The sequence below is a fragment of the Pelodiscus sinensis genome, chromosome 3 (genome assembly GCF_052426305.1).
Source record: "Pelodiscus sinensis isolate ZL-2025 chromosome 3, ASM5242630v1, whole genome shotgun sequence".
NCBI lineage: Eukaryota > Metazoa > Chordata > Testudines > Trionychidae > Pelodiscus > Pelodiscus sinensis.
The window spans coordinates 97,919,180-97,944,935 of record NC_143054.1 but is presented as its reverse complement, the minus strand read 5'-3'; the positions used below and the strand labels follow the sequence as shown (position 1 = coordinate 97,944,935).

General features: G+C 42.7%; 1 long non-coding RNA gene across 10 annotated transcripts in view; it reads right to left on the bottom strand.

Annotated features, from left to right (window-relative positions):
• Nucleotides 1-1,138: 1,138 nt before the first annotated feature.
• The window catches only part of LOC149524683 (uncharacterized), a 43,081-nt gene continuing 18,463 nt past the window's right edge, over nucleotides 1,139-25,756 (bottom strand). For 2 of the 10 annotated variants that reach the window (XR_016349177.1, XR_016349178.1), the window contains 4 exons: nucleotides 10,906-10,987; nucleotides 8,973-9,032; nucleotides 4,374-7,158; nucleotides 1,139-3,669 (listed from right to left, as the gene is read on the bottom strand). This is a non-coding gene — a long non-coding RNA (uncharacterized LOC149524683). Of the gene's footprint in view, nucleotides 3,670-4,373; nucleotides 7,159-8,972; nucleotides 9,033-10,905; nucleotides 10,988-17,054; nucleotides 17,819-25,756 lie in introns of those variants that run through there. The other 8 variants (XR_016349174.1, XR_016349176.1, XR_016349179.1 and 5 more) reach the window with 8 other exon arrangements.

Genomic DNA, 25,756 nt, shown 5'->3' with positions numbered 1-25,756 from the left:
CTTTCACTAGCAGTAAGGTTCACTTGGAGAACTAGCTGATAAGCAATCAGGGGGTGGGGAGAATTCTTTCTGCAGGCTGTATGAAATATTATCTGCTGAACTTTGCCTGTAGACAGCTGATATCTTAGGAGAGGCTTTTACAGACAAGATTGGTTTGAGTTGTGTTATGTAACTGATTGTGGGCTCTTTCTTTAGTTCTCTTATTTGGCTTTTTGCTGCCTATGCCAAGACCTTGTCAGTATAGTCTGAATCAGCAAAAGAACATCTACTGATCACAGACCCCCCGAAGGTGCACACATGCAAACATTTGCAATTACAAGCTTAATTTGCCTTCTGGGAGGAATGCTCACCTGGACTCTTGTTCTTATCCAGAGTGGATGGGGGCAGAGTATGTGAGGTGACCTATCCCTGGCACTCATCCCACATCCAGCACCTGCCAATGAAGCTTACTGGCTGCAAAAGGAAGTGCCTACTGCACCCATGCAGGAGTGATAAAAGGATTTTTTTTCATACAATGTACCTTATTTGTGGAACTCATTGCTATAGGAAGTCACTGAGGCCAAGAACTTAGCAAGTTTCAAAAGAGGTTGGGCATGTGCGTGGATATCAAGAATATCCAGAATTATCATATTTAATTATGATAGAAATATTGGAAGGAATAATTAACCTTCTGTTTCAAAGTTTGAGTCTGTGATCCCCTTAGGAAGTTGTTATCCCTTTCAGGGATAGTTACATTTCTTTGAGTAGTCTCTGAACCCCCTAAAGCCCTTTTCCCTTTTATCCAGAATTGTAAACAAGCATTCTGAAGGTAATGGAAAAGGAGAGTCTGATAATGAGACAGATTTTATATACTCTTACAAGTATTAGTGTTATTTAGAGAGAGGGTGGAGAAGGGAACTTGAAAGTCATCCTGTTGGGCTCCCCTCCCCCCCCAGTAAACAGTACATGATGGTTTCTGTCCTGATCAGGAGACTGTTGAACATTCTGAAGTTAATGTCAGCTGACAAGATCTGTCTTCCTTTTCACTAATTACTTGCTTCTCAATTCTCTGAATAAAGAAAGGAGCAAACATCATAGCAGAGGAACAGAGCTTTCCAAGAAAGGAAGGCCAATGCAGATTTGGCAGAACAAAGCAGTGTTTATGAGAGACAGACGTGGAGGGGAAAGGAGGGGAAGAGAACATTGTGACCTCAAATTAGGAGCCATGGTCTACAATAGGGAAGGTTTTTTACAAAAATAACTCCCCTTATTTTGAAATAATAAGCAGAGCATCCACACTACCATGCCTGTTATTTAGAAATAAGGGGCTGGTTATTTCAGAGTAATAACTCCTGCTTTCCTTGGAGAACAAGCTTATTTTGAAATAGTTATTTCAGGAATTCTTATTTCAAAATAAGTTATTTTGAAATAATTTCCTAGTGTAGACATGTCCAGAATGTTAAAAAAAATGTAGTTAATGTCCTGCTATACTAGGGGGCCACATGAACTAACAATCTCCAGGTGGCATTTTTGCTTTGCTGTTGCTTATTTAGATACATTTTTAATATAAATAAATCCTCTTCCTTGCTAACCTTTTTGTAAACTCTTCCAGTCAAGGCCCGAGTAAAACATAAGAACTCTTCTACTTTTCCTAGCCCCCTGAAACATAGATACACATTGAAATCCCATGATGATTCAGTCATCAATATTTTAATGTTTCTTCTTCAAGTGTACAGTTTTTAAAGAAAACTGCACACATACAAGTCAGAATCCAACATCCCAACTCCCTATTGAGAGATTTGACTTTCAAAATATCAGATGGAATGACTATGATTTATATTTGGTTCACTGTGTAATTATTTGCATTTTTTCTAGTTGGTATAATAACTTTACACATTTTAGACTCAGAACTCCTCAGGGAAGGTGGAAAACAAAAACTTTAATGTAGCTCTCTGTCTTGGTTACTGTAAAAAGTGCCCTCTTTCACCAATCCAAACTGTGTATACACACTCCTTTTTTCTCTTACTTAGGGTGTGTCTACATGGCATGCTTATTTCGAAATAAGCTATTCTGGAAGGAATACTCTGAAATAACTTATTTCAAAATAGCACATCTATGCTACAGGGAAGCCTCAAAATTAATCCGAGGAAAGCTTCCTTAATGTGGACTAGCTACCTCGAATTAGAGCCCCAGAAGGCACTGGGGAGTAATTACTTTGAATGGCCCTAGGGAGGAACTATCTCGAAATATCAGCAGTAGATTGTCCATACTTCTGGTATTCTGAAATAGTTATTTTGGAATAAGCATTATTCCTCATGGAATGAGGTTTACAGTTTTTTTAATAAGCCGTCTGTTATTTCAAAATTATTTTGAAGAAACAGAATTGCTGTGTAGACACCCCCTATCCTACAGAGCTGGGCTTACCTCGAAATAAGCTATGCAAATTGAGCTATGTCAATTGCGTAGCTTATTTCAAAATAGCTCATTTTGAAATGGGGAACGTTGACACAGCACTTATTTCAAAATAGAGCACTCTTCCTCCAACTTCCCTTACTCCTCATACAATGAGGGTTACAGGAGCCGGAGTAAGAAGTCCTCCAGCTTGACAGTATTTCAATACTATTTCGAAATAACTGCCTGCTGTGTAGACATGGACTAAGTTATTTTGAAATAATGTTGCTGTGTAGATGTACCCTCAGTGTGTCTTCCTTTCTCAGTCCTACAATGCCTGTCAGAGCTGTTCTACAGTAACATCTAAAGAATCCAGATGAAATTGGACCCTCATTGTGCAAGATGCTGTTTATAAAACAGAGACAGTTGCTGCCCTGAAGAGCTTACAGTCTAAACAGACAAAGTAGGCAAAGGGTAGGAGGAAATAAATATTATCATAATTCAATTTCTCTGTATGGGGAATTGAGGCACCCAGAGATTTGCTGAAGGCCAGACAAGAAGTTTGTCCCTGATCTATGGATAGAACACAGAAGTCCTGACTTCGAATCCAGTGCCTTAATGACATGACCAACATTGGGCTGTATGACCACTATAATGAACACAATTTAACAGAGATCTCCATCTGTCTCCATAAAATAATTTAAAATGACCTTTTGTTTTTAGCATAATAATGGGCAAAATGACTGCAGGCACTGTCTCAGACTGAATCAAGACTGAAGGCACCAATGTACAAGATGCCCTGCAAACTTAGAATGAAACAAGTTGCTACCCAATCTAATTTAAGACAAGATGCAACAAATGGGAGTAGCAAACAAATTAAGGATATGGACATTTTCCATCTTTATTTTGAAATTCATTCTATATCTAACACACTATAAATTAAGAGATTATCTTCCAGGTGGATGAGTGTGTATTCCCAGCTGACTTCACATTGACTAGGTCCTGGTGTCACTTTCCAAGTATTCTGAAAAGGTCTGATCCAAACCTCATTGATGTCAATTAGAGTCTTTCTACTAATTTCTGTGGGCTTTGGATCATGCCCTGTCAGAAAAGGCTTAATTGAAAAACTATTCTAAAGGACATATTTGTGCTGAAAAAAGTAAGCCAGCATCACTTCAAAGCTTCCTGGAAGGGAATTTTTTCTTGATTCTCGTTTGGCCCTCTCATGATGTTCCAAAACTTGGCCTTCATGATGTTTAAGTGCATGGGAGTTGGGTACATTCTGGTAACGGTAAAGCTCTGTAATGATGGAAGAGAGGAGAATAAGTTTGCCTCACTGATATCCTTAAAGCACAATGTTCTGATCTGTTAATAGAATATGGCATTTTACGGTATATAACATTGAAATAGTCCTTATGGAAATATTCATGTTTTACAACAAAAACTTCAGCTAGATAGAAATTATCTAGTACAATGGGAATTTTCTGGTTTCTTTGCCTTTACATAAAACACAATTCAGAAACATATTCTGGGTACAGAGGTGCTACAAAATAGAGATCAAGAGACTTTCATTAGATTCTGAGTATTCTTGCCACTTTTGTCCATTTAGAAATAAATACACGTAAGGAAGATAATATTTGGATGAATCTATGGTGTACTTAGCCGTAATAAGCTCATTTTGAGTCAATTGGGTCACTACATGATATGACCATGGCGTTATATTGAAAAAGTTATTTAGTTTCTGCTAACCCACAAGAACTGAGGTGCTTTATGGATATGTGTACTGAAAGTCTCAGAGGGGTAGCCCTGCTGGTCTGTAACTTTAAAAACAACTTAAAAAATAATGAATTGTCCTGCAGCACCTTAGAGACTAACAAGACTTGTAGATGGTATCATGAGCTGTCATGGGCACAACCCACTTCTTCAGATGAATGGAGTAAGGGGCTCATGGTGCAAATAAATAGCAGAGAGCAATGAGTGTCAGAGAATCCCTCACTCCCTACCTGCCATAATACACACTACACTTCTTCTGCCAGAGGGCATTCAAGGATCGATTGACCTAATACTGTTCTCTGTAGCTCTAGACCTGAAGGGGTGTCCTCTGAGAGCTTCCTTCTGACTCTATGGCCCCTTTATTCCTCCAGGACAGCATGAGGGCATTGCAGATCTGCAGGAAACTGGACTCAGGATTTCTTTTAGTTGCTCCCACTGAAAGATAGGAAAGACCGAATGGGTAATACTTTGGCAAGCACCACACCTAATTATGCACCTCATATCTAATTTCAATGCTCTATCTTTCCTTGAATTGTCTGTATATTTATTAATCCATTCTTCATCTTCTAAGCATACAAGCCAGGCAGCTGCACCTTCCACCCTGCCTGCAATGAAAACAATGCAGGTCAGGAAATTGGAGTTCTGGCCTTCTCCACTGACAGTCTACTATCTTTACCAACTACAGGTAATGAAAATTCAGCTCAGGTTTTGAAACACTGAACTGCTTAAATCAACAAAAAGCTGGCACAGAATGTACTTGTGGTTATTTTTAGATTGAATCTGAGTGGACTTTTGACACCTATTCAGCAATGTGCCTTGGCACGCAACAAACGAGATTATCAAAATGCTAAAAATGTTTATACAGTAACTACTTCATTTACTGGTAAATTTCCTTCCTTCTTGCACTCTCTCTCTGTCTCCCTCTCTCTCTCTCTAAAATGTTGAATTTGGATGCTAAGCCATAATCATGTCATATGCAGGAGGCGATGTTCTTGGAAACGAGATACAACTTATGACCCAGAAAAGAGCTTATCTTTTCAGTGGAAAAGGATGAGTATGTTCATTGAGATAAAGACTGCTTTGGCACAATTTCTAACCCTTTAATGAGCTGTAATTATTAAATTAATACTCTCTTAGTATACACATATTTCTAACAAATAAATGAATTGTGCATATGTGCATACAGGTCTTATTCAAAGAAAGACATATATGCATTATATAGCTAAATAACATATAATTACGTAAATATATAATGCTTATACGCACACACACACATCTTTGTGTTCTATTTAAAATACTATGTCACAACCATTCCTATTCACCTGGTGCAAAGTAAACAATATACATAGTGCAAAAGTGTCGACAAAACTGCTGTGTTCTGTTGACTTACTGTCAACAGAATGCAGTGGTAGTGTAGATGCAGGTATAGTTCTGTCAACAAATGCCAGCTTTTGTCGACAAAATCCTGTAGTCTAGATACATCACAAGGTGCCACAGGACTACTCATTTTTTTTAAAATTAAAGATTAACATGGCTACCCCTCTGAGAATTTCTAAAATGAGTGGGTTACTTTAAGTGATACTTCCTTTTTAATAAAGTTGGTGTTTGTTATAAGCTGTTACTGCTCAGAAACTTCTCTCTCGTCACACACATTTCTTTGTAGGCGGTAATGAGGAAGGGCAATATTGCCCAGTGGCAGAACAGAACAAGAAATGCAGAACACTATGTACAGCAGAACTTTTATTGCATTCCATTCAACTGTACTTTTTTACAAAAGTTTCATGACTACAGACCATCATGCTAACAACAGACCTTATCGTTAGGTGTTTTAGGTTAATGACTCTCGTAAAATTGATTTTTATTCTCCAGATTATGCCCTGACTTTTCTGTGAGAACCACTTGGGCAGATCTCTGTAACAGTGCAGAATCCTAATGTTTTCAATGGTGCTATGTATTTGTACATGAGCCTGTTCATGTGGATTTCATGACAGGATCAAAGTCTAAGGCTAAATCTACACTGGCACTTTGCAGCACTGTGCCATTCTGGCTCAGAGGTGTGAAAAAACACCCCCACCCTCAAACCCAGCAAGTTAAAGCTCTGTAAAGGATTAGCACTGTTAGCTACTCCCCTCACAGAGCAGGTTTACATAGTGTGCTGAGACAGCTCTCTCCCGGCACTTGTGCCATGGCCACACTTTCCGTTCACAGCACTGCCCGAGGCTGTGCTTTAAACTTTTAAGTGCAGTTTGGGTTTGGCAAGACATTTCACACTACTTTAAGACCATTATGTTCCAGAGGGATTATTGAAACAACATCAGTGTGTTTTTCTAGTTAAAGTCAAACCTGTGCCAAAATAAGTACAGTACCCTGTTTAAAGTGTATTTTTATGGGGAATCATAATGTTTCATTCTCCAGATTTCTGTTACTTTTTTCAGACTCCTAATTGTTTTTAGTTTACACTGTCCCCTTCTTCTGCTTCATTTTCACCCTATTGTTCTCCTTCCTCTTCCCAACCACCATTCTTTTTCCTGGCAAAGCAGGAACCCAACAGTACTGTAGTTCATGTCATCTTTGAAATGTACATTGTTTGAGTAAGTTCATAATTAGTGAGGTTCAATTCACCCATCCTTGCTTATTACAACTTCTATTAATTGTGTTATAGCAGGCCATGGGAAAGCTTTCCGGCGTGTGCAAAACCTGCTTCATAAATCACAAATAATGGAGATGAAAGCTTCTAGTGGAGTCTCCTGGAGGAAAATGATTACCACAGTAAAGTATCATTTTTGCAAGAAAGATTGTATAATAATAACTTGATGGGATTTTATATTACTACTGTAACCCAGAGATGAGCAACAAGGTGCACTGTGCACATTAATAATGTCTGTGTAGGTGGTAAATTTTCCATTGCTTTTGTGAATTGGAAGTATATTTGAGATATATTCATACAGCACACTCAATACAAACTGTATCTGACCATTTGGACAGTTTCATCTGATGTACCCATGGATGTGGCATCTAGAAAATAGCATACATTTATATTACATCAGACATGTAGTTAATCCTCCCCCCCCACCACCACCCGTGAATAGTATGTATTGCTTATTAACACAGAGCTCCTCCATATGCAAAAGGACAGCACAAGTCAATCAAGCATGATTAAAATCCCAGTTACATCCTCAAAATACAGCCACTTTGCTTTGGTGTAGCTAGCTGCACAGGATTCAGGGAAAGAGAATCGGGCCCATCATTTTATGTATAAATTGTTAAAGAGAGGAGCACAGACATGCATATTCAATCCAGTGCAAATTATTTACTAGCAGAACATCTTATAGAAAGTTTTAAACAACAAATAGTGCAAAGAAAACTTTAGAGGCTATTCTTTCAAATATTTAACATTGGAGTGGTGCTTTGTACTAAAAGAAGATACGAAATCACCAAGAAATTGTAGTTGTTTTTTCACAGTTTAAAAAAAGATTACTATTGTCACACAAGCTCAATTAGAATAATAAGGGATTTTTATTCTAATTGTGATTAAACAAACTTAAAGTCCCACAGTTGAAAGACTGTAAGGTTACCTGTCTCTTTAAAAAGTTTGACAAAACGTTGAACTTCTGCATCTTTACTTTCCTGGCTACTTGCCATCTCAGATTATCTTTTATCTGTCCTAGATGGGTTCCTTGACATTGAAACTGACTGTATTAACAAAGCCATTCCATGCTGATATCATTGTCCTGGGTGACAAAGCCCCAGGTAATAAAATCCAGTTTGTCAGTCAGAAAGAAGTACACAGTGTTCTGGCCTATAATTGCTACAGAGTTTAGACTGTGAGAAATTAGTCCATCACTTCCACATAAAAGCAGTGGTTTCCCCTAACCTGCATTCCCCCTTGCTACTCTACAAGTGAAAATACAGAGTGAAAGGCAACCTGATCACTCTTTACAGATGCAAGTTGAAGGAGACAATAAATACAAGATGGGGATCAAATATAACTACAGCTATGCTTGGAAGACAGGCCTGCCAGGCAGTTTATAACCTGGCCTCACAAATGTGGTGCTATTTGAAATATGGCACATATGTCCACAAGCCAAAGCATTAAAAATATTAAACACCCATTTAGCTGTTTTCAAATTATAAACCACAAAAAAACTGTCAACAATGTACTGCCTTTTGAGCCTTTCATATTATTTCCTAAAGAAGGTTACACTTCCCTCCATCCTAGATTTAAAAATAAGCAAAGAGGCTTGGATTTCAAAATATCTATTTATAGAATATTTCTAATTTCTAAGGATTATCATTCTAAATATGTTATCAATGGAATGACAATATGAAAACACATATGTCTTATAAATATTCAAATGAGCCACAATACACATGAAAGGTGACCTGCACTTGGGGAAAAAATGGACTTGTTCCTCTTTGTGTGTTATTATGATGAATAAAGAGAAACCTGAAATACATTAATTTACTCTAATACACCTAAGTATCCTTAAATGTATTAAAGCATAATAATGAAAAACATTCCCAATAATTCAAATCCACATTCAGAAGATCAACCACAATAAAACCATAAGAGTGTAGTCCTCTATCAAGTAACAAAATGTCTGAAATTCAGAGGCTGCTTTTGTGACCTTTGCTTGACAAGCTCTTTGTTAGCTGTGACTGGCAAGAAGGTTGTGTCCTTTTCTCTTGAATAAGGACCTCTTCATGATTATCTGTCTTCTATTGTCACCTTGAGGTTAGATTTCTGTAACGTGCTCTGCATGGAATTAAACCTTCAAATCATATGCAAACTAGAGCTAGTGTAGAGCAAAATGGCGCTGCTTTCTTACCAGGAATCTGTGCCGCCAGACAGCTGATTGAGTGAAATCCTTCAAGGGGCCTGTTTTAACCTATAAAAAGCCAAAGGAAAGCTGCATGAGAAACTGTCTTTACCCATGTGATGCCTTTACAGTCATCCATTCTGGTCCCATTAACAGACTCCTCCTTACTCTGAAGTGGATGGGGGAGGTGGCAGGGCAATCTTGGGTCTGAGTCCTTGGCCTGGTAATTCAATCCCTCATTAGTGATTAGCCTCCTCCCTCTACTCACCTCCTCCCTGTCTCACGTTATCTGCAGGGGAGGGGCTCTGTCCTTCTCCCATATGCCAGCTGCTCCCACTGCATCTTCAGTCACTCTCCCTGGCCCAGGGTGGTAGTGGACAGTGCCACTTCTCATGCAGCTGAAGCTGGCCACTCCTGGTTGCTGAGAGCTTAGCTGGGCAGGCAGGGGTGACTGAAGCCTATGGGGTGGGGTTCAGGGCCACCCAGAGGGGCATGATGGGCATGTAGGGAAACTCCATGCAGCAATTGAAAAGTTTTGGCACCTCCCAAGTGTTACCATGAGTCATCTATGTGGGCGGAGATGGGAGCTGCCCCTCTCTCTGCCTGGACGTGGCTTCTGGGGATGGGGATGCTGGGAGCGGGCAGGGGGAGGATTTAGCTGGCTCAGCCCCTGCTCATGGAAGGCAGGCCTGGATGGAAAGGCAGCTTGCCACTGTCACAGCCAGGCTCTCTCCTTAAGCTGCTGGTTCACTGCACTGGCTCCATAGAGTAGCATCTCAGCAGCCAGTATATGAACAGGATCCAGTCCTGCCCCTTCCACTCCCAGTGGATCCCCTCACTCTGCCCCCCACACATACATATTCACATTGCCTTTGGATACCCTGCCCATTCAGTGAAAATCCCACTGACTGTACCGGTTGCAGATATTGGGACTAGTGGGCTTAGGGTCACCTAGAACTAAACACCCACCTCCTCACGCCAAGGAGAAGAACCACTAAGTCCAGGCCAAAAATAAATTATTGAGGCAACAAATGATAAAGCAGGAATGGGAATGAGATCAAAGGTTAAAAATCCCGGAACAAGAAGGGAACACCAAGTAGAGAACACTCAACAGCACCCACTGCTCCTCAAAGGCAGCGAAGGAATCAGTGGACCCTGCCCAAAGGAACTCTGCCTGGAGACATGATTTGAGGAGGGACTGGATATAGTTGCAGAGCATCCCCAGACAGCTTCCTCCTCCTGGTGTGATGGGTAGCCATCTTAGCCAGCGCCAGGAGGAGGTTTGCCAGGAGGTCTCATCACAACTTTGTGGGGACACAGATGGGGCTTGGAAAGATGAACACGTGGGAGGAAAAGTACATCCAGCTCCTCAGTACAGTGCTGAAGGAGTTAGAAAGAGTGGCTGCAGCCTGACACACTCTACATAGACATTCACCATGGTTTCCCTCTGCTACAAGGGGATTCCGTGAACCAAGCCAGGTACGCACTCATGGGCTCCATGGAGGACCTGCCAACTAATATCCCCTGTGACTGTGGAATCGGGGAGGAGTACAGACTAGCCTATGGGGTCTCCTGGCCTTCCATAGATAACAGTAAGTTCCATCACTTGGTGGTGGGGTGGGACACAAAGACACGACTCGATGGCCTCTCGAGGTCCCTACCAGTTCTAGTGTGTTCTAAGACACTAGGATCTGGGGATGGTCAACCCCCAGCTCTACCTCAGGCCCCACCCCCACCGTACCGCTTCCTCCCAGCTACCTTCACCCTGCCTTTTCCTGCCCAGTTCTACCCTCTCCCCTGAGCGTACCACATCTCTGCTGCTCTCCCTCCCTCTCAGCACCTTCTACACACTGTGGAACAGCTGATGGACTAATTTCTCACAGTCTAAAACTCTGTAACAATTATAGGCCAGAACATTGTCTGACAAACTGGATTTTATTACCTGAGGCTTTGTCACCCAGGACAATGACATCAGCATGGAATGGCTTTGTTAATGCAGTCAGTTTCAATGTCAAGGAACCCATCTAGGACAGATAAAATATAAACTGAGCATGGCTGGTGAAAGGCACTGGGAGGGAGGGGGAGGTGTTGATCCGTGGGGCTGCTGTTGGACAAGAGGCACTGGGGCAGAGAGGGGGAGCTGACTAGAGGTGTGAGCTAAGCACCCACTACTTTTCTCCATGCACAAGGGTAAGCTAGAGGATGGTAAAAAGCATGAGCATGTACAGATGTGCTCTGGATGCGGTTCAAAGAGGGATTGGCTTGAAGGCATTCAGATAGTTGGGGAGGATCTTGGGGCAGGAGCCTGATGATGTGCTCCAGTTTCACTGACAGTAACGGGCATTGGACTTGGACTCTAACAAATATAGACGTGAAGTATTATTACTTAAAATCAACAGATACAGTAAAAATGCAATTGGGGGCCCAATTCCAAAGTTATCACGTGTGATGTTTTTAATTTGTACTGAACATGTGACACAATGCAAACAGCCATTATTGTTAACTATCATTACTTGTTTTAAACCTATATAATACTATTGATTTACACAAAGTTCTGCAAAATAACAAAGTTGGCCATATTGCCTAACCTGAAAAGCAATGCATAGCATTCAGCTCCTTACACACTGTTGATGTGGACAGATTCTGATGCCTTCCTGAATCATTGGCTTAATTTTATTTAATTGTTACAGCGATGTGCAGAAATCTCTATGGCTTTGTGCATCCACATGCTAAGTTCTTAGTCTGTGTTTAGGCAAATTCCCACTGATGTCTGGATAAGGAATGGATATATATTGGGAAAGGATTTCATAATTTGGCTCCTGATAATCAAGAAGTACCCTCCTTTTTATAGAATTCTTACACAACAACACCCACCTCTGTAAAAATCTAAGGTTACTCGAACTGAATGTTCAACATTTGAAATTTGCATTCTGTTTAGGTTCTTATACTTCATACCTCCCTGTGGTATCTGAGATTACCCAAATGATGAGCATGTGCTTTTAGAACAAGTGTGTATGTCAACAGAAGCCTTTTTTATGTCAGACTTCTGACACTTGGCATCACATGATATGATAATGCGTCAGACATGTGGTAACCTGGAATTCTCTAAGGCTTTTAATGTCAGCATAAGCAAGTTTGCAGTGTCTGATCAGCATGCCTGTATAAATTGAAAATATGAACAAGCCAACAGTTATAATATTTCACTCCTTCATTAAACAGCAAAATGTACACTGGGTGCAGTCCAAATGGCTATTTGTGTTTTTATTTTGAACTGAACACATGAAATGATGGGGATTTTTTTTTAAATAGGGACTTTCTTGTTACTTATTATAGGGATTAGAGCTATGTGAAAACAAAGAAAATACGTAACATTTTGCATCAAAGTTTTGTCATTTCTTTCACAGACATTTCATAAACCAGAAGCTTCATGTGTCATGAAATATTTCAAAATGAAATGATTTCTACAAAGTGGACACATTTTTTTAATAAAATTTCATGAAACTTCATTGTTTGCAGTGGCAAAGCTAAGTTGGTCCCAAGACATTAGAAAGATAAGGTGGGTGAGATAAAATCTTGTATTGGGGCAACTTCTGTTGAAGCTAAACACAATGTGGCAGAAATTGTTTAGCATAAGTAATTAACAGTTTTTAAGGAACCATTAATGGTCATTTAATCTTGAATCGTGCCTTAGAATATGCTTTGACTACTTATGCAGAATAACTTGTCCCAGGTTGGATGTTGTTTTAGCTGCAGCCTTCTCCAGCCATGGAGAACTCTACATAGCCGGAAAGTTTTGGGGGTAGCCATGTTAGTTTGCATCTGCAAAAGCAATGAGGAGTCTTGTGGCACCGACCTTAGAGACTAATAGATTTATTAGGGCATAAGCTTTGATTAGTTTCATTAACACAAGCAATGTCTTCCTTATATATGCCCCTGCTTCTGTAACTTCCTCTCCAATTCATCTGATGAAGTAGGTTTTACCCACAAAAGCTTGGACTCTCTGTCGACAGGGGCTGTTGCCCCAAAGCAGAGCCTGCCCTATGGGCTCTGTGTGGGGGGAGCACAGACCCCATGCAGAAAGGCAGCTTTCCCTGCCCTCCCCCAGTACCACTGTTTGTGATAGAGGCAGCAGTGTGTGTGTGGGGGGGGGGGGGGAAGCGGGGAGGCAGGCAGCACTGTAGAACCAGTGCTGGAGGGAATCAGCTTTTAAGCCAGCTCCCCCCAGCACTGGCTCTTGCCTCAATAGGAGGCAGCAAGGTGGGGCAAAAAGGTCCATGGAGCTGATACACATGGAGAGCTGGCTTGAAAGCCAGCTCCCTGCATGTATTTGCTTCAGCCTACCTCCCCTCTCCTTCCATGCTGCTGCCTCTCTGTCAGAGGCAGCAGCACGGGGGTGAAGGGATGGGTGCCAGGCAGATCTGGTGCTCATGGGGAGCTAGCTTTTAAGCTTACTCCTCACAGGCACTGGCTTCCACTCCTCTCCCACCTTACTGCCTCTGATACAGAGGCAGCAAGGGGGGAGATTGTGTGTTGTCGACAAGATTAACCGATAAGCCTAGGCTTTTTGGTTAATTGTATAGTCAACTGCACGTTGACATCCCTACTTTGAAAAGACCCATTTCCTTTGCTATGTTTCAAACATAAACAGAGCAAAGTACATCAGATATTTCATGAGAAACTCATGTTTTATCAGTAATTTCTAAACTCAGATTTGCAGTGTTCAGGGTGTTCAAATAAGTGAGTAAGATTTGGATAAACATCCAAATGTTTGCTGGGCACTTATCTGGAATGAACTCCCAGCCTTCTGAGCATCACCTATCAAAAATTATAATTAGGACTCTAGTTCATATTATTCTTGATTATCTCTGAGTTTGACATCACCACGAAGTAACAGAGAACAGAGTAGTCCTGACATCATCAGAAAATTGCATTCTAGTGTCCATCAAAAATACATTGTCATTACTTCTGCACTCTCCAATGAACAGTTGAATTTTTCTTGTACCTCATTTAGATACTGCAGTGCTATTTTAGTGTAATGTCTTTATGACTACAGTAGTTGATTGCTTTGACCCTGAAGTCTTTTCGTCAGTGCTGCTGAGTCGCTGAAACTCAGAATTCATTCACAGCCCTTTGCCAGTGAGTTATAAACTGAATGCCCAACTTGCTAGAGCAGCAATATTAAATAATTAACATGATAATGAAAATAAAGACTTCTCTAACCTGACAAGTTCCAGCAAATATGGAAAGCTATGTGGCTTTAAAAAATTCAAATATCCAGTACTGAACCCAGCTTAGTTATCTCTTTCACCTTTAAATTATTCACATGAAAGCCTCTCGCTTGCTTCCCCTTATGTTTCAGTGATGTTGTTTGGCTTAAACCCAGAAATCAGGACATTCAGTTAAGTTTGTATCTTCAACTTTAACCAATGTCATTGGTGCCTAGGAAATACAGCACAGCATAAAAATGTCACCAAGGCTATCACATTACCCCTTACGTCCTTATAATTTATGTTGTTCGGGTCCGAGTAAGCCACCCTGCTGAGCAACATAAGTTACACCTGCCTCACTAATGTTGTCAGCCCAATGATGCAAGTAGGGCGGTACAGACAGGAACGCTTTACCAATACGATATTTATAGCTGGTAGGGTGTACTGGAGAGGCACTGGAGGAACAGAATATGCTGCAAGCAGCTCCTCCGGACTAGCTGTACTGTCCTACAGCTGTTACTGCTCTGTGGCTTTTTCCACCCACAAAGCTCACTGAGAATGGATTAATTAAGTCAATGAGAGAGCTCTCTCATGTCTGCTTAGAGCAGCTACACTAGAGAATTTAGCATGGTGCATCTACATTGGTGCAGCTGAACCATGGTAAGCTCTGTAAAGAAGTCATAGTCCAAGTGTCTTAACCCTCCCTCCACGCCCCCCCCCCCCACACTATTGATTTTTACACTGAATTCTGAATGACTAGAGCTTCAGGATCATGCCCTTTTACTAACAGAGATTGTAGGGCAAATGTAAGCACTGACTGAAAGACTGGCTGACTGACTGAATGAGAGAGGACCTTCAAAATGCTTGAGATTGTTTGGATAAACACCCAGAAATCTGAAAGCATCCCCAGGCTAACTGAGCCACTTTGGAAGGAGGGTGAAATCTTACAGCTTTTCCCTAGGTTTCTAATGCTTCCTGACTGTAGTCCATCCAGACCACAAAACAGCCTTTTAATCTTGTGTGTCAGTGAACATAACATGGAAGTGCCTAGATGTGCATAAATCTATCAATATATTCTAGGGTTTGTCTACACTAGCTCATTAATTCAAGCTAGGTAGGCAAATCAGGCAACCAGAGTTGCAAATGAAGCCCAGGATTTAAATATCCGGGATTTATTTGCATGTTCCCGTCCGGCCGCCATTTTTAAATCCCCCTTAGTTCGAACTAACTGCCCGTGGCTACACGCGGCACTTTAAAGTTAATCCAAACTAAGTCCTTAGTTCAGGTTAGTTCAGATTAGCTGTTACTCCTCACGAGCTAGTGTAGATGTACCCCTAGAGAGTTTGTGCATCTGCCTGCCTGCCTGTTTATGGGTATGTCTCCACTACCACCCTAGTTCGAACTAGGGTGGTAATGTAGGCAACCGGAGTTGCAAATGAAGCCCGGGATTTGAATTTCCTGGGCTTCATTTGCATAAAGCCGGGCACCGCCATTTTTAAATGTCCGCTAGTGCGGACTCCATGCCGCGCAGCTACACACTGCACGGACTAGGTAGTTCGGACTAGGCTTCCTATTCCGAACTACTGTTACTTCTCGTGAAACGTGAAAAGAACGTGAAACGAGGAGTAACGTGAAACGAGGAGTAACGGTAGTTTGGAATAGGAAGCCTAGTCCGAACTACCTAGTCCGTGCCGCGTGTAGCTGCACGGCATGGAGTCCGCACTAGCGGACATTTAAAAATGGCGGCGCCCAGAAAGATGCAAATGAAGCCCGGGAAATTCAAATCCCAGGCTTCATTTGCAACTCTGGTTGCCTACATTACCACCCTACTTCGAACTAGGGTGGTAGTGTAGACATACCCTATCAGTCCATCTGTCCACCTGTGAGTCTGTTTGTTCAAAAACAGTAAGAGCTAGGATCACCAAATTTGATAGGCGGCTTCCTCTTATCCTAACTTAAAGCAAGATCAGGGTTTGGTTGTGCCAGGATTCATACAGGGACATTGTTGCCTGTTTCCCTTTGTCAGGGAGGGAGGGGAAAATACAGTTTGCTGCATTCCTCACTCTGGATGGGGAGCTCAAGGAACAGATGAGCTGTGCACTTTGCTCTTGGTCCCTGAGGGTATGTCTACACTGCGGGGGTTTTCTGGGATACCCAGAAAAACTCCACCGCATCCAGGAAATGTGTTTGCCCTTCTGCTTTTTTTGCACGAGAAAGAAGGGATCTTCCAAAAGAGGAAGATTTTCTGAAATTTGGCCCAGTGTAGACAGGCCAAATTTTGGAAAAGGCTCTTCCAAAAAAAAATCAGAAAAAAAATGTGAAGCACATTTTGCGCAGCTTTTTCTGAAAAAAAAAAAAAAAAAAAAAAAAAAAAGCTGTAGTGTAGACCTAGCCTGAGAGGGACAATAAGGGGTAGAGCAAGCAGCCCTTATATGATTCTTGGGGCAGGCTTTGGCCCCCTCTTCCCTCTCTGCCCACTCCCTATGTATGTACACATCCAGAGCCCTCCTCACCCCCAACCCTGACTCCTGCAGCTCCCATAGACCCAAGAGCCCTATTCTTAGCCCCACTTTAAGGAGCTGAACCACTCCTTGTAAATGTGCCAGTTAAAAATAAGGAAGGAAGCTAGCTTGCCTTCTTCAAACCTTATACCATGCACAGTTTTGCATGAAGATTTTCTGGGTTTCCAACCTAGTTACCTCCTACACAGACTAAACACTCATTGTCATATCACTCAGCCATTAGAAATGGGGCTTAGTGTGGTGTGAACCGTATAGGCCATTAAGTATGTTGGTGAGAGTTGTTCTCATAAGAGAGATTATTTCACAGTTGACAGCCTGTCTCCCTGAGCACCTGCACAAAACTGAGATAACCCGATACAGACCTTGAAGTAGAATGTCTCAGGGTAGGCATGTTCAGTGGAGACCTCTTATCTCCCAAATTCTCTTCCTCCCCTGGTCTGACTGAGCCTGAGTCTGGTGACCTTGAGGACATATGGACTGCCTGGTTGTTTGTTCAGGCTTTTAGCTGTGTAATGTAACTGCTGGGGGAGGAGGTGGTTTATGTTTAGAACTCTGTTAGTGACTCTATCGCATTCAGCTTGCTATTGGTGAGCTCATTTTATAGTGTTGTAAGACATTTTTGTGCCTATATCTCCAGGGATCAGTGTGATGGGCACTTTCAATACATGCATTACAATTAATTAAACTTTTCTTTAATTGCTCGTCCTCCCTTATTTCTTCTGGTTCTCTGAAGGGATGTGGGGAGTCAGCTTTGTACTGGCAGAACCCATCCAGAAGTAGCTTCCTTCTGCAGACTGCAGCCCTTCTTCATTTTATAGGCAGTGACTATCACACAGTGCTGTTTCAGCACAGCAGGAAGGCCAGCTGCAAGGACACAGAGGACATGGATTCATTGGCAGGGGGTATATTCTACAGTGGTGCAGATGGCTTGATATTTAACTGTGCAGGCCAGTCACAACAGGTTCCTGGTGTGAGACCTCCCCTCTCCCCATGGGTCTTTTGCAATTTAACGAGCAAAGCAATTAATGAGTCATTGTTTATTCACATGGATTAACTGTGAAGTGAGGAAATGTAGATAATAGGTTGCATATTCCCCTTCTCTTTTCCATATTCAGTGCCTGGTGATTTATCATGATTAAGCAAAGCAGTCACAGATGAAAATACATATAAAACCTAGGGGCACATAGTGGAGTCTAGGCTTTAGTTAGTACAGGTCTTAAGACCTATATATTAGTTATAGGTGGATCAAATGGGGCCATTTGAACAATTCTCATATGTACACTATATATATTTTTGTTAGCCTTTAAGGTGCTACAGGGCCACTCACTTTTTTAAAGTTACAGAATAACACCTCTCTGCGACTTTTAAATGTGGCAGTGCTGACATAGTATCAAATTTCAAAGGGGAGTGGCACCTGAAAAGCAACTGAAAAGCACTGACTCTAAATCATATTAAATGTAAGCAACAATTTGTGTCCATACGATAAGAGATATTATGAAATTGCCTTTGAGTTTTGAAAGGAGGTGACCAAACATGGTTGCCAAGCATTGTTAGTACTCTGCTACTCAACAATCAAATTGCTCATGAAACAGAAAACAGAGCACTTGTTTTAGATGTAATGCTAGCAAGACAATACTTAAGTTATCTAACAATAAACAGTGGAGAATGGTGTAATGAAAAATAGAATTGTGCTCTTTATGTCTTTGCCTTAATAGATGAATTTACAAAACAAATACAACACTGTGACAATTAGACCAAATCCCAAAGCAAATTCAGCTTGTAGTCAAGGAAAAAAATTCATTAATTTCAATGGGCTTTAGAATTTGGCCTTTCTTTTGCATATAACTTTCCCTAGCTAAAATGTAGCTTTCTGAACACTAGGGCTAAATGATTCATGTCAGTGGAAGGAAAAATTCTTGTAGTTTTGTTGGTGGTGGGTTAGCTGGTTGGAAAAAAATAGAAAGGGAGGTGGCAGAGAGAACACAAAACTGTATGCAGGGATTTGCTGTCCCAAGAAGTGAACAGTGTTATCTAAGGAAGCTGACTGGACAGAAGTTCCCTCAGTCTGTTAATTCACTTTGAATAAGTCAGAAGCTAACACACACACACACACACACACACACACACACACACACACTCTCTGCTTTACAGTTACCAGTAAGTATAAATGACTCACTAATCCTATAATATTTCCTTTTGCAATGGGACTCAGGTCGAACTGGCAGTGATATAATCCTCTTCAGTTTGAAGGGGTTATGCCCTTGTAGTCTGTTCCCTCTATCTGTCTGTCTGTCTGTTCATTTTAAACATGCAAAACAAGATAGTGCCAGAGGGCAAGTGAACCGAGCACTGAGATCTCTCTTGGCCTGCTTAGGAACACACTGTTCCATTTGGTCAAAAATGATTAATTAAAATCTACTGCTGCCAATGTGACTCTGCTTCCATAACTCAAAGAACCTTAATTCATCAGGTGGGCATGGATGGTGTGGAAATCATGCTTCTTATGATTAAGGAAAATGTTGCGTCTAATTCTGCAAAGAAAATGTCCTTTAAATTTGAATAGTGTCAAGGAAGTACCATTCAGACATGCAACCTGTGTGTTTACATAAGAACATGAGAACATAAGAACGGCCGTACTGGGTCAGACCAAAGGTCCATCTAGCCCAGTATCCTGTCTGCCGACAGTGGCCAGCACCAGGTGCCCCAGAGAGGATGGACCGAAGACAATGATCAAAGATAATTAATGTCCCCCATTATTACAGAGTTCTTTATTTTGGTAGCCTTTCTAATCTCCCTCAGCATTTCAATGTCAGTATCGCTGTCCTGGTCAGGTGGTCGGTAATATATCCCTACTGCTATTTTCTTATTATTGGAGCATATAATTACTATCCATAGCAATTCTATGGAACATGTTGATTCATTTAATATTTTTATTTCATTTGATTCTACATTATCTTTCACATACAGTGCCACTCCGCCACCCACCCGGCCTGCTCTATCCTTTCGATATATTTTATATCCCGGTATAATTGTGTCCCACAGATTTTCCTCATTCCACCAGGTTTCAGTGATGTCTATTATGCTAATCTCCTCCTTTAGTATGAGGTACTCTAGTTCACCCATCTTATTAGTCAGACTCCTAGCATTTGTGTAGAAGTACTTTAAAAATTTGCCACTGCTTATTTGTCTGCCCTTCCCTGATGCATTGGATTCTTTTATATGCAGTTGTTCTTGTTTGCTCTGGCCCATGGTTTGTCCTCTCCCCTCCTTTCTTTCTGACTACAGCTTAGAGAATCTCTATCAACAGATTCTCCTCTAAGAGAAGTCTCCCTCTGATTTACGTGCATCTCCGCACCAATCTGCTTTCCCCATCTCTTAGTTTAAAAACTGCTCTACGGCCTTTTTAATGTTTAGTGCCAGCAGTCTGGTTCCAAGCTGGTTTAGGTGGAGCCCATTCTTCCTGTATAGGCTCCCTCTCTCCCAACAGCGTCCCCAGTTCCTAATAAATCTAAACCCCTCTTCCCTACACCATCGTCTCATCCACGCATTGAGACTCTGAAGCTCTACCTGCCTACCTTGCCCTGCTCGTGGAACTGGAAGCATTTCCGAGAACGCCACCATAGAGGTCCTGGATTTCAGTCTCTTTCCTAGCAACCTAAATTTGGCCTCCAGGACATCTCTCCTACCCTTCCCTACGTCATTGGTACCTACATGTACCACAACCACCGGCTCCTCTCCAGCACTACACATAAGTCTATCTAAATGCCTCGAGAGATCTGCAACCTTTGCACCAGGCAGGCAAGTGACCATACGGTTCGCCCGGTCATCACAAACCCAACTATCTATGTTTCTAATGATCAAATCACCCACTACTAACACCTGCCTCTTCCTAACATCTGGCATTCCCACCCCCTCAGAGGTATCCTCAGTGAGAGAGGATACCGCAACATTCTCGGGAAGGAGGGTCCCAACTACGGGACGGTTTCCCTCTGCACCCATTGAATGCTCTGTTCCCTTGAGACTTTCATCCTCCTTAAGAGCTCTCAGACCGGAGGTGGGACAGTACTACAGTGTCCCGGAAAGTCTCATCAACATATCTCTCTACCTCCCTTAGCTCCTCCAGTTCAGCCACCCTGGCCTCCAAAGCCTGAACTCGGTCTCTGAGGGTCAGGAGCTCCTTGCAACGGGTGCACTCATATGCCACCCGCCCACAGGGCAGGTAATCATACATGTTACACTCGATGCAATAAACAGGATAGCCCCCACTCTGCTGCTGGGCTTCTGTCTCCATTTTTTTAATGAAGAAATTTAAGTATAAACTGGGCTTATTAAATCTATTTGCCAATATAAATAATTAAAGGAGACATTATGGCTACGTCTAGACTGGCATGATTTTCCACAAATGCTTTTAACTGAAAAGTTTTTCCATTAAAAGCATTTGCAGAAAAGAGTGTCGAGATTGGCATGGGGGCTTTTCCGCAAAATCACTTTTTTTTTGTTTTGCGCGAGAAAGCCCCGATCGCCATTTTCACCATTGGGGCTTTTTTGCGCAAAACAGATTTCAGCTGTCTACATTGGCCCTTTTGCGCAATAGAATTACTGGAAAAGGGCTTTTGCATGAACGAGAATGTCAAAACATTTGCACAAGAAGCACTGATTTCGGACAGTAGAATGTCAGTGCTTTTGCGCAAAATCAAGCGGCTAGTGTAGACAGCTGGCAAGTTTTTTCCGCAAAAGCAGCCGCTTTTGCGGAAAAACTTGCCAGTCTAGATGTAGCCTATGTGTGGAGATGTATGAGTGTGTGGGGTGGGGGGTGGGTGGGAGGGTTACTGAAGCATGTAAACATCATCCTTAGCCCTGTGAATATAAAGAGACAAATTCACCAGTGGTCTGCTTCCAACATAAACCCAGACAGAGGCCTCTGAGATGGAATTTTTGCCAGGAGGAGCCTGGAATGGTACAGAGACTGAACTTCCATTGCATCACAGTGAGCTACATCAGTCCCAAAATGTGCAACATTGCTGGAAAAAAAGACTTAGCCAGGAGGGCTAGAGGACCACTGTCTCAGGACTCACTGGCTCTACAGTGGGGCTTCCATAGCCTTCCAGTTATAACCTCCAGAAATCCTGAGAGAAGGTCCAAACAGTAAGAACATAACACTTCTGTTTGTGTGACTATTGGGTGAATATGCCCAGAATTCAAAGATGGGACATTTACACCACCTCCTTGCACGAGCACTAATGAACCTGCTATAATACAGGATGGTAGGCCCTGGCCAAAATACCCTCATGCAGACTCCCTGCCTGCTCCCCACATGCTACTGAGAATTGGCCATTGTGGGGCTCTGTTTGAACAGCTGTTAGCCTGGGGGAGGGAGGAGAGGCTTCATGCACTGGCTCTGCCCCTAGCACAATCCCATTGGCCATTTTCCAGCCATACCCTCTCCTGCACCCCAACCCCTTACTGAAAGCTCCCTTCTGCACCCATCCTCCATAGCAGATCCTGCATCTTTTCCATTAATATGGAAGAGTATGGCCCCCTTAACCACTTTCCAAATTCTTGGAGTGCCCCCCCCCCATCAAAAATAATTGCCCACCCCTGCATTATGGAAATATGGCTATAACATTTTGATACTATCTGCATGAGGAAGACCAAATCACTTTATAACACTGTCCAGGATTCATTTTTTTTAACCAAATCCTCAAATAAGATCCATGTTTGCATAGACTTTGTTCTTTTATATGTTTCTCCTGGGACACACAGAGATAAAATCCTTCCCAAATACTGATGTACAATCAGAGAAAAATGATGATTGGTTCCATCAGTTCTTCTGAATGATGGACAGTCAACTGTAATATGTCATTTGAGTTTTGGTTTCTTTAGAGCTGAACAGATAAAAGCTAAGGACAGGCCAACAGTTGCAGAAATGTGGAAGCAAGTTTTGGTGCTCTCTCAACTTCAAGTTCTTTTGGAGAACATCTGCTTCAGCTCCATAAAGACTATAGGAAGCCATAGAATACCTCAATTGGGAATGGTGCTATGGGGTAGGATATGGAGAAAGAAATGACTTGTCTTCTTTTAAAACCTAAGACACCATACCCGAAACAAATACTGAGGAGCAAATGTCCATCAAAAAGCAGCAGGAGCAGTAACAAGAGTAAAAGCTCCAACTGGCACTGCACACTGCAGTGATGTGCTACTACAATTTCCTAGCATCTGCTGTTAGCACAGATCTTTTCCCAAGAGCTCAGGAATTCTGCAAGAAATCCATATCAACTTTACCAGTCATATGGATAGTAATCTTCAGAGGGGTAGCCGAGTTAGGGTATGTCTACACTACAAAGTTAATTCGAACTAACGGACGTTAGTTCGAATTAACTTTGATAGGCGCTACACTAGCGCTCCGCTAGTTCGAACTTAATTCGCTTAGTTCGAACTAGGTAAACCTCATTCTACGAGGACTAAGCCTAGTTCGAACTTACTAGGTCGAATTAAGGGGTGTGTAGACCCTTAATTCGAACTAGTGGGAGGCTAGCCCTCCCCAGCTTTCCCTGGTGGCCACTCTGGCCAACACCAGGGAAACTCTATTGCCCCCCTCCCGGCCCCGGACCCCTTAAAGGGGCACGGGCTGGCTACGATGCCCGTGCCAGGTGCAAGCCTGCCAGCACCCAGCTAGCAGACCCTGCACCTGGCACGGCTCGAGCCAGCCACCTGATGCCCCCCAGCCCTCCCCCTCTTCCCGGGACCAGGCTGGCGGCTCCTGGGAGCTTGCCCGGGACCGCAAGAGGCGGGCACCCGCCTGGTCTAGTGCGGACATCGTTGACCTCATCCACGACCTCCGCACTAGGCACAGGAAAGTGGCCGTCTAGGGCAGGAGAGCTGCCAGCCTGACCACCCAGGAGCAGGTGTGCATGAAAATCAAGGTAGTCCACTGAGACTCCCGACCCTGAGCCCTGAGCTTAGAATGGCTGTACTGGGTCAGACCAAAGGTCCATCTAGCCCAGTAGCCTGTCTGCCGACAGTGGCCAACCCTAGGGACCCTGGAGGGGATGGACCGAAGACAGTGACCAAGCCATTTGTCTCAAGCCATCCCTCTCCAGCCTTCCACAAACTTTGGGCAGGGACACCACTCCTCCCCCCTGGCTAATACCACTCCATGGACCCAACCTCCATGACTTGATCTCACTTCTCTTTAAACTCTGTTCTAGTTCTAGCCTTCACAGCCTCCTGCAGCAAGGAGTTCCACAGGTTGACTCTTTGCTTTGTGAAGAACAACTTTCTGTTACTAGTTTGAAGCCTGCTACCCATTCCTTTCCTTTGGTGTCCTCTAGTCCTTCTATTATGGGAACTAATGAAGAACTTTTCTTGATGCACCCTCTCCATCCCACTCATGCTTTTATAGACCTCTATCTAATCCCCCCTCATTCTCCTCTTTTCTAAACTGAAAAATCCCAGTCTCTTTAGCCTCTCTTCATATGGGACCTCTTCCAAACCCCTGATCATTGTAGTTGCCCTCCCCTCTCCCACTCTCTCTCTTCCCCTCTCCCACCTCCTTTTCCCAATCTCCCCGAGTTTTGTTCAATAAAGAGAGATTCTATTTTTGACCACACATTTTCTTTATTTTGTACATCAGGAAGGGGGGCTAGGGAAGGGTAAGTGGAAGGAGGTGAGGGAGGAATAGGGTACGAGCCCCCGATGGGGAGGACTGGGCTGGCTCTGCGGGCTTCTGGAGGTGGAAGCTCTCCTGCAGCCCCCCAATTGCCTCCTCTCCCCAGATGGCAGCCTGCGGCAAGTGCAGCCTGTCTGATGGCCGAGTGCTGTGATGTGCCCAGTGTGGGCACTCAGGGCACTCCAAGCCAGGACTGCTTTGCAAGCGGGGCACCCCTGAGAACTGTCTGTCCGGGGTGGGAGGCGGGTCCCTTTAAGCACAGCCCTGGGCTAGCCTGAGACAGCATCTCCACGCTCTAAGTCCTCCTCTGATGCCCTGCCGGCACTGCTTCCGGCCATCCTTTCAGGGTCCACTTAATGTGGACATGCTAGTTCGAATTAGCAAAACGCTAATTCGAACTAGTTTTTTAGTCTGGATGCGTTAGTTCGAATTAGCTTAGTTTGAATTAACTAAGTTAGTTCGAATTAGTGCTGTAGTGTAGACATACCCATTGTCTGTAACAGGAAAAACTTAAAAAACAACAAATAGTTTGGTAGCACCTCAAAGACTAACAAAACATATAGATGGTGTCATGAACTTTCGTGGGCACAACCCACTTCTTCAGATGACAGGAGTGCTGGAAGTCCAGACCCAAGAATAAATAAGGGAAGGGGGGGCGGGGAAGATGGGAGGAAGAAAAAAGAGACAGTGGGTAGCTAAGTTTCAGAGGGATAGCCAGGAAACTTAAAAAACAACAGTCTAGTAGCACCTTAAAGACTAAATAGTTATAAGAGGCTGATAAGCACCATTAGTTTACACTTGGAAAGGAAGATGACCAACACCAGATTCTACACAGACATCAAGAACCATTAATACCTTCATTGGTTGGTTGGTTGGTTGAGTCACTAAGGTATAGAAGATAATGTGCGAGCCAACTGATATCCCTATTCATACCATTTGCATAAGAATTAAACTTGTGAATGAAGTTACATTCCAGCCCTTCTCTGTGTATTTGGCTTGTGGAATTGGTCTGAAACAAAACGGCAACTTGAAGATTCATTAATGACTGTCCAGGCAAATTAAAGTGTTCTCCAACAGGTTTTTGTGTATTGCCTTTTTGGATATCTGATTTGTGTCTATTAATTCTTTCCCACAGAGACAGTCCACTCTGCCCAATATACACTGCAGAGGGGCATTGCTGGAATTTGATGGCATAGGTCACATTAGTGGATGTGCAATTAAATGAGCCTTTGATTTGGTGGCTGGTGTGGTTGGGTCCAGTGATAATATTGCTGGAGTAGATGTGTGGGCAGAGTTGGCATCAGGGCTGATTGCAGCGGTGGATTCCTGGATGATTATGATGGAGATGTTCTGCGTGGTTACTGGAGAGAATTTGTTTGAGGCTAGGGGTTTGTC